The sequence below is a fragment of the Stegostoma tigrinum genome, unplaced genomic scaffold, assembly GCF_030684315.1.
Source record: "Stegostoma tigrinum isolate sSteTig4 unplaced genomic scaffold, sSteTig4.hap1 scaffold_170, whole genome shotgun sequence".
Taxonomy (NCBI): domain Eukaryota; kingdom Metazoa; phylum Chordata; class Chondrichthyes; order Orectolobiformes; family Stegostomatidae; genus Stegostoma; species Stegostoma tigrinum.
In genome coordinates, this window is record NW_026728111.1 from 588,111 (window position 1) to 597,253 (window position 9,143).

A 9,143-nucleotide genomic window follows, 5' to 3' on the forward strand; every position below is an offset into this window, starting at 1 on the left:
ATTCAAATCGAATCATTGTTTTGACCAGTCCAGAGATGTGCAGGTTCGGTGGATTGGGAATGCTGAATTACCCACAGTGCCCACACACGTGTAGGTTAGGTATATTAGCCATGGGAAATGCAGGCTGACAGGGCTAGAGTAGGGAATGGGGATGGGTCTGGGTGGGATGCTCTTTGTAGGGTTGCTGTGGACTTCTCGAACTGAATGGCCTGTTTCCACACCGGGGATTCTATAAAACTAGGTTTTACTGAATTAGTGAGAAAGTGAGTTTATCAATTGCTAAATGCAAGAAGTCATAAGGCACCACAAATACACACAAGTTAGAAACAAGAAATTAGCTCAAAAAACGTAAAAGTTAAGAGGGATACGGATAGTTCAGCCTTTGGATTGTTTGTGAGGAATAGAAAGTGGGATGTTGTGGCCACTACATTGGCCGATCCCCGGAATGCTTATGTGAATTCAGTAGTTAATTTTGAGATCCTTGTTGAAATTCTTTTGACCTTGTTTCCTTTTTGACATTGCCCTGGTTTGCAGAGCTCAGAGCAAGAGATTGTCTTTTCTTCTTAGCTGCAGCAGAGGCCTATGAAATGGCTGTCCTAGAACTGTGACCTCCACAACTCCGTAGACCACACGAGCATAGTCGCCCAGGAATACACACACACTGACATTAAAGAACTATTGGGATAACAATACTCAGCATGGGACTGGAAAAGACAGCATGTAGAAACAGAAAACAGCTGTAAATAGTGTCAAGAGGTGAAATAAAGTTATAAATCAAAATTAATGACTCTTTGCTTGCGTGCTCATTGTATTCAGAACAAAATCAACAAATTCATAGCACACATACAGGTTGACGGGCATGATTTGAGAGCTATTACAAAGACATGGTTATAAGGCGATCAACACTGGAGGTAAATGTGCAGGGCTACGTGACATTCCAAAAAGACAGGCAAGAGGGAAACTGACTGTAAGCGATGAAATTACTGTGAGAACAAGAAACGATCTTCAATCGGAAGACATAGAATCCAATTTTATTTATTTGCTAATGGGAGGAGGACATCACTAGCTCGGCAGTGTTTATTGTCCATCCCGAATTGCCCAGGGGACAGTTCAGAGTCAATCATCTAGCTGTGGGTCTGCAGTCACATGTAGGCCAGACCATGTAAGGATGGCAGTTTCCTTTCCGAAAGGACATCAGTGAAGCAGGTGGGTTTTTCTGACATTTGACAATGGATTCATGGTCATCATTAGATTCTTCATTCATGATTTTCTTTTGTATTCAATTCAAATTCCACCACCTGCTGTGCTGGGATTTGAACACAGGTCCCCAGAATGTTATCTAAGTCTCTGAATTAACAGTCCAGCAATAATACCACTCGGCTATTTCCTCCCCAACCTTGGAACAAGAAAACCTGTAGTTGACTCCCACATGGGGGAAAACACTGAACCAGGAGCTTCTTCAACGGGGTGATCGCCTCTCCTTACATTTTAAGATAGCTATGAATAATCAGGACCTTGGGGGAAGCTACGAAATTGGGGGAAGGAAAATTACATCAGTATTAGGTAGGAGCTGAGCAGTATTAATTGGGAGGAGCTTTGATTGAACAAGTCGGCATTTGATACGCGGGAGATATTTAAAGACCTACTGATCAGCGTTCAGAACTGGCCTATTCCAGGGAAGGAGGAATGACAAGGATGGCAATCTAAGGACATATGGACAGAAGAAATAAAGGAGTAGGTCATCTGTCTCTTCCAGCTCGCTCCGCCATTCAATAAGGTCATCACTGATCTTTTTGCGGACTCAGTTCCACTTACCCTCCCATTCACCATAACACTCAATTCCTTTCCTGTTCAAAGATCTATCTGTCTTGGCCTTTAAAACATTCAACCAGGGAACCTTGACTGTTTCACTGAGCAGAGAATTCCACAGATTCACAACCCTTTGGATGAAGAAGCTCATCCTCAACTCAGTCTGAAATCTGTTCACCCTTATTTTGAGGCTGTGCCGCCTAGTTGTAATTTCACCCATCAGTGGAAACAACTTCCGTGTTTCTTTCCTATCTATTTCTTTCATCATTTTAAAAGGTGCTATTAGAACACCCCTCATTCTTCGAAGTCTCAGAGAGTGCAATCCAAGTCTCCTCAATCTCTCCCCATACAGCAACATTTTCAATTGTGGAATCAATCTTGTGAAGCTCCTTTGCACCCCCTCCACTGCCAGCACATCCTTTCTCAAGTGAGGAGACTAAAACTGTACAAACTATTCGACATCAAGCCTCACCAGCACCCTATACAACTGGAGCATCCCCTCCCGATTTTTAAACTCAATTCCTTTGCTGTTCAAAGATCTGTCCGTCTTGGCCTTTAAAACATGCAGCCGGGGAATAGCAGCATGCTACAATTTTTCACCATTTAACTAATACTCCATTTTGCCCTAATTGCTACCAAAATGGATAGTCTCACTTTTACCATCGTTGCACTCCATCTGCCATTGTCCATTCACTTACACTTTCTGCGTCCTTCTGCAGATGTTCATTATCCTCTTCACACAACACTAAAATGAGTGGTAGAGTAATCTGTGAACTGTAACTGAACATAGAAGAACACAACGCAGAACAGGCCCTTCGGCCCTCCATGTTGCGCCGACCTGTGAACTAATCGAAGCCCATTCCCCTGCACTATCCTATTGTCAACCATATGCTGATCCAAGGGCTGTTTAAATGCCCCTCATGTGGCTGAGTTAACTTCATTAGCAGGCAGGGCATTCCACGCCCTTACCACTCTCTGAGTAAAGAACCTGCCTCTGACATCTGTCTTAAATCCATCACCCCTCAAAGTGTAGCTGCACCCCCTTGTACAAGCTGAAGTCATCATCCTCGGAAAAAAACTCTCACTGTGCACCCTATCTAATCCACTGACCATCTTGCATGTCTCTATTAAATCCCCTCTGAGCCTCCTTCTCTCCAATGAGAACAGACCCAAGTTCCTCAGCCTTTCTTCATAAGACCTTCGCTCCAGACCAGGCAACATTCTGGTAAATCTCCTCTGCACCTGTTCCAATGATTCCACATCCTTCCTGTAATGGAGCGACCACGCAATATTCAAACTGAGGCCGCACTAGCGTTTTGTAGAGTTGCAGCATGACATCACGTCTCCGCAACTCAATCCCTCTACCAATGAAACCTAAAACACCATCAGACTTCTGAACAGCACTATCAACCTGGGTGGCAATTTTCAGGAATCTATGTACACGGACACCACGATCCCTCTGCTCATCTACACTGCCAAGAATCTTTCCGTTGACCCGGTGTTCTGCCTTCCTATTATTCCTCCCAAAGTGAATCACCTCATATTTATCCATATTAATCTCCATTTGCCAAATTTCGGGACAATTCTGCAGTTTATCCAAGTCTCCCTGCAACCTGCAACATTCTTCCACACTGTCCACCACTCCACCGACTTTAGTGTCATCTGCAAACTCACGAACCCATCAACCAATTCCTGCGTCCAAGTCACTTATACAAATGACAAACAGCAGTGGTCACAAAACAGATCCTTGAGGCACACCACGCGTAACTGGACTCCAGGCTGAATATTCTCCATCAACCACCACTTGTTGCCTTCTTACCGAAAGCCAGTTTCTAATCCAACTGGCTAAATCTCCCTCAATCCCGTGCCTCTGTATTTTCTCCGAGAGCCTACCATGGGGAAACTTATCAAAGGCTTTACTCAAGTCCATGTACACCACGCCAACTGCCCGACCCTCATCGACATGCTTGGTCACCTTCTCAAAAAACTCAATGACGTTTGTGAGACACGACCTGTCCTTGACGAATCCATGCTGACTATCTCCAATCAAGTTGTTGATTGTTGGATGATTATAAATCCTATCTCTTATAATCCTTTCCAAAATTTTTCCTGCAACACACCTAAGGCTCACAGGTCTATAATTGCCTGGGTCATTCCTACTGCCCCTCTTGAACAAGGGCACAACATTTGCAATCCTCCACTCCTCTGGTACTAAACCTGTAGACAATGAGGACTCCAAGATCAAGGCCAAAGGCTCCACCACCTCCTCCCTAGCATCCTAGACAATCCTCGGAAAAATCCTATCAGGCCCAGGGGCTTTACCTACCTTCACACGTTGTCGAATTGATGACACTTCCTCCTTACTAACCTTAACCCTTTCAATTCTAGTAGCCTCTAACTCAGTCACCTCCTCTACAATATTCTCCTGTCCCTCAGTGAAAACAGATGAGAAACATTCATTTAGCACCTCTCCAATCTCCACAGCGTCCACACACAACTTCCCACTTCTGTCTTTGACTGGCCCTATGCCTACCCAAGTCATCCTCTTATTCCTCACATACCTATCGAAAGCTTTCGGGTTCTCCTTTATTTACCTGCCAGTGTCTGCTCGTGTACCCTCCTTGCTCTTCTTAACTCTCTCTTTAAATCCTTCCTAGCTAATCTGTAGCTCTCCATCACCTCATGTGAACCATCTGGTCTCATAGTCACATCAGCCTCCCTCTTCTGCTTAACAAGAGATACAAGTTTTTTAGTAAACCACGGTTCCCTTAGCTGATCGCTTCCTCCCTGCCTGACAGGGACGTACCTATCAAGGACACGCAATATCTGTTCCTTAAACCAGCTCCACAATTCAATTGTCCCCATTGTCCTGCATTTTGCACACCCATTCTATGCCTCCTTAGTCTTGCCTAATCGCACTACAAGGGAGGAATGGAGAAGCCGATAGTGAAGGGGACTATCAGAGGTTACAGGAGAACATAGATAGACTGGAGAGTTGGGCAGATAAATGGCAGATGGAGTTCAATCCGGGAAAATGCGAGGTGATGCATTTTGGAAGATCAAATTCAAGGACGAACTATACAGTAAATGGAAAAGTCTTGGGGAAAATTGATGAACAGAGAGATCTGGTGTTCAGGTCCATTGTTCCCTGAAGGTGACAACGCAGGTCAATAGGGTGGTCTCGAAGGCATATGGCATGCTTTCCTTCATTGGATGGGGTATCGAGTACAAGACTTGCCAAGGTCATGTCGCAGTTGTATCGGACTTTGGTTTGGCCACATTTGGACTACTGTGCACAGTTCCAGTCGCCACATTACCAAAAGGATGTGGATGCTTTGGAGCGGGTGCAGAGGAAGTTCACCAGGATGCTGCCTTGTATGGAGGGTGCTAGCCATGAAGAGAGGTTGAGTAGATTAGGATTATTTTCATGAGAAAGATGGAGATTGGGGGGGGACCTGATTGAGGTCAACAAAATCATGAGGGTATAGACAGGGTGAACAGCAAAAAGCTTTTTACCCCCAGAGTGGAGGACTCAATTACGAGGGGTCATGAGTTCAAAGTGAGAGGAGCAAAGTTTAAGGGACATACGCATGGAAAGTTCTTTACACAGAGGTTGGTGGGCACCTGGAACGTGTTGCCAGCGGAGGTGGGAGACGCAGACACGTTAGCGTCTTTTAAGATATATTTGGACAGGTACGTGGATGGGCAGGGAGCAAATGGACACAGACCGTGAGAAAATAGGTGACAGGTGAGACAGAGGATCTTGATCGGCACAGGCTTGGAGGGCTGAAGGACCTGTTCCTGTGCTGTAATTTTCTTAGTTGTTTTGACTGACTAGAGGGAGCGAGGGAGGGAGGAATGGATGGCTGGTGGGAGGGAGCGAGGGTGGGAGGGAGCGAGGGAGGGAGGGAGCGAGGACTGACTGGAAGAAGGAATGGATGACTGGAGGGAGCAAGAGGAAGGGGGGGCAAAGGGGCAGGAGGAGGAGGGGGGGCAAAGGGGCAGGAGGAGGAGGGGGGGCAAAGGGGCAGGAGGAGGAGGGGGGGCAAAGGGGCAGGAGGAGGAGGGGGGCAAAGGGGCAGGAGGAGGAGGGGGGCAAAGGGGCAGGAGGAGGGGGGGCAAAGGGGCAGGAGGAGGGGGGGGCAAAGGGGCAGGAGGAGGAGGGGGGCGGGGGGGCAAAGGGACAGGAGGAGGAGGGGGGCGGGGGCGCAAAGGGGCAGGAGGAGGGGGGGCAAAGGGGCAGGAGGAGGGGGGGCAAAGGGGCAGGAGGAGGGGGGGCAAAGGGGCAGGAGGAGGGGGGGGCAAAGGGGCAGGAGGAGGGGGGGCAAAGGGGCAGGAGGAGGAGGGGGGCGGGGGGGCAAAGGGGCAGGAGGAGGAGGGGGGCGGGGGGGCAAAGGGACAGGAGGAGGAGGGGGGCGGGGGCGCAAAGGGGCAGGAGGAGGGGGGCAAAGGGGCAGGAGGAGGGGGGGCAAAGGGGCAGGAGGAGGGGGGCAAAGGGGCAGGAGGAGGGGGGCAAAGGGGCAGGAGGAGGGGGGCAAAGGGGCAGGAGGAGGGGGGGCAAAGGGGCAGGAGGAGGGGGGGCAAAGGGGCAGGAGGAGGGGGGGCAAAGGGGCAGGAGGAGGGGGGGAACGGAGGAAGGGAGATGAACACAGCAGACAGGCTGACATCAGCTTCCCTGGCCTCTGATGCTGCATGTCCTGCTGTTTCATGCTCATGAACACGTCGTTACCTCCCATTCTCTTTTGTTTGTGTTTTATCACTCTTCCTCCCTCACTCTGATTCTCTCCCACTCTCTCACCTCTGCTGGCCCTAATTTCACTCCCTTGTCATGCTCCTTTATTTCCATCTTTCTGTCCCTTTTCTCTCTCCCGCCACAAACTCTCTCTCTCTCTCACTCTGGCTTTATTCACAGGGGGAGAGAGTACAAGAGCAAAGGAAACCAAAGCACGCAGCGCCTTCGGCTGAGAGAGAAATGAAGCACTGCCGGAGATTTTCCAAACCCTGACACGGGGGTTGCCTCTCTCTCTCTCTCGACAGTCTCTGTGACTGCCCCATCAAACCCCACACCCATTCCCTTACCATGGTGTCTCTCCACAAACCCACCTCCGGGTAGAAATGCAAACACAAGTTGCTGAAAATGCTCAGCATCTGTCAAGAAAAAGTCCCGAGGTAACGTTTTGGGTGCGATGACCCTTTCCCTCAGAGCTCCGGCCAGAAATGCTCCAGCCTCTGAGACAGGGTCCCCTTGTCGTCGGAGAGCTGCGGGTCGATCTCGGCTGGTCGCTTGGCGGAGGGCATAAGAGCTCCCCTCAGCCCCTGGAAGGGGTCTGTTCAGCCCCTAACCTTATACTGACCCTGGTTCTGTCCTTCCCTCATCCCCGGGAGCCCCTCCTGCCTTCCCACCTTGTCGTCGGAGTGCTATTCGGCTACGGAGGGTTGTGCGATAAAGATCCTACTTCCCACAGCGGCGGGGCGAGGGGACATCCCCTCGCTCCGAAAACACCTCCTCCCATCTCATCTTGTGGCAGTGGCTGTTCGGCTGCAGAAAGCAGCTCTGCCCGTGACCCCAAACCTCCCTACAACACCCCTCTCCTAAACCAACCCCCACCACGACCCTTTTGCAGTAGCTGTAAGCCATTCAGTCACTGGGCTGTACGATAGTGACTCTCCCCATGTCCTCTCACTTCCAAGACGGCTATCCTCGAAACCCCACCCCATTCCATCCCCCGCCTTCCCTTTACCTTGTAGTACGAGAGCAGTAGGCTGTTCGGCTACGGAAACCCGCGCAGGGCTGTATAATAGACACCCTCCCAATGTCCCCCCCAGCCTTCCCTCACCCGGGGAGGGCTATTCTCACCCCCAAAACATACATTCCCAAACCCTCGCTTTGTGATAGGAGCGGCGCAGGATGTGAAACAGGGACCGTGCTCATGTCCCCAGTCCTCCCTTCACCCCAAACCCCGCTCTCACCTTGCAGTAGGAGATAGTTTTCGGCTACTCAGCCCCGGAAGGCGTCGCGGACCCGCGGCCGGGTGCTCGGGGAGCGCAGGCTCGGTGCCAGGCAGCTGTTCAGGCAGGTAGCTGTGCCCAGGAGCCGGGCGAAGAGGCCTTCTCCCACCTCGGATCCCCGCTCCCGGCAAAGGCGGCGCAGGGCTGAGCCACTGAGCAGCGAGCGCTCCGGCAGCCCGGATGCCTGCTCCCAGCCCGGTGGTTATGCTGGAGGCCGCTGGAGAACAGGAGGTTGTAGGGGTCCGGGAGCGTGGTGCGATGATCCCCGCTGCCGAACCGCTGGGTCCTCAGCCCACGCCTGGGAAAAGGGATCCAGACAGCGGACTCATCGCCGAGGCAGAGTCGGGGGTGGGAAAAGACTTGAGTAGGACCAAGAGAGGAAGGGGATTGACTGAAAGGGAGAAAGAGACAGACTGTGTGTGTGTGTGTGTGTGTGTGTGAGAGAGAGAGGGCGGGGGGGGGGGGATTAGAAATGCAGTCTGATTGCGGATGGCTTGGGTTCAAACAGAGATCTTTAAACTTTGTTCGAAAGAAACTCACAACGCTCCCTGCTGAGCGGGTGGAGAGGCTCGGATAGAGAGTAAGAGAGATGGAGGAAAAGGCGGGGGGAGGGGCGGTGCAGAGGGGGTGGGGGGTCGACGGTCACAGGGAGCGACGGAGAGAGAGAAAGGCAGAAGCACACACAGAGGGAGGCAGAGACAGAGAGGGGCACACACACACACAAAGACCAAAGAGACAGTGAAAGAGGAGAGAGACAGAGAAGTGCACAGCGAGATAGCAGAGACAAGACGATAGAGAGAGAGAGAGACAGACAGACAGAGAGTGAGGCGCACACACACAGAGAGATGGAGAGACAGAGATTGTGTGTGTGGCGGGGGGTGTGTGTGGCGGGGGGTGTGTGTGGCGGGGGGCGGGGGGTGTGTGTGGCGGGGGGCGGGGGGCGGGGGGTGTGTGTGGCGGGGGGCGGGGGGCGGGGGGTGTGTGTGGCGGGGGGCGGGGGGCGGGGGGTGTGTGTGGCGGGGGGTGTGTGTGGCGGGTGGCGGGGGGCGGGGGGGGGCGGGGGGGGTGTGTGTGGCGGGGGGCGGGGGGTGGCGGGGGGCGGGGGGGGTGTGTGTGGCGGGTGGCGGGGGGCGGGGGGGGTGTGTGTGGCGGGTGGCGGGGGGCGGGGGGTGTGTGGGGGTGGGTGTGGGGCGGGGGGCTGGGGGTGGGTGTGGGGCGGGGGGCTGGGGGTGGGTCTGGAGCAAATGAGAGAGGGGGAGGGGGAGACAAAGAGACAGAGTCGCAGAGTTGTCCAGCAGGGAAACAGACCCTTCCGGCCGACCAGA

General features: G+C 52.2%; 1 long non-coding RNA gene across 2 annotated transcripts in view; it reads right to left on the reverse strand.

The window, feature by feature from the left end:
* Positions 1 to 8,691, reverse strand: part of LOC132207823 (uncharacterized) — a 31,446-nt gene extending 22,755 nt beyond the window's left edge. For both annotated transcript variants that reach the window (XR_009443875.1, XR_009443874.1), the window contains exon 1: positions 7,780 to 8,691. This is a non-coding gene — a long non-coding RNA (uncharacterized LOC132207823). The remainder of the gene's footprint in view (positions 1 to 7,779) is intronic.
* Positions 8,692 to 9,143: the final 452 nt, after the last annotated feature.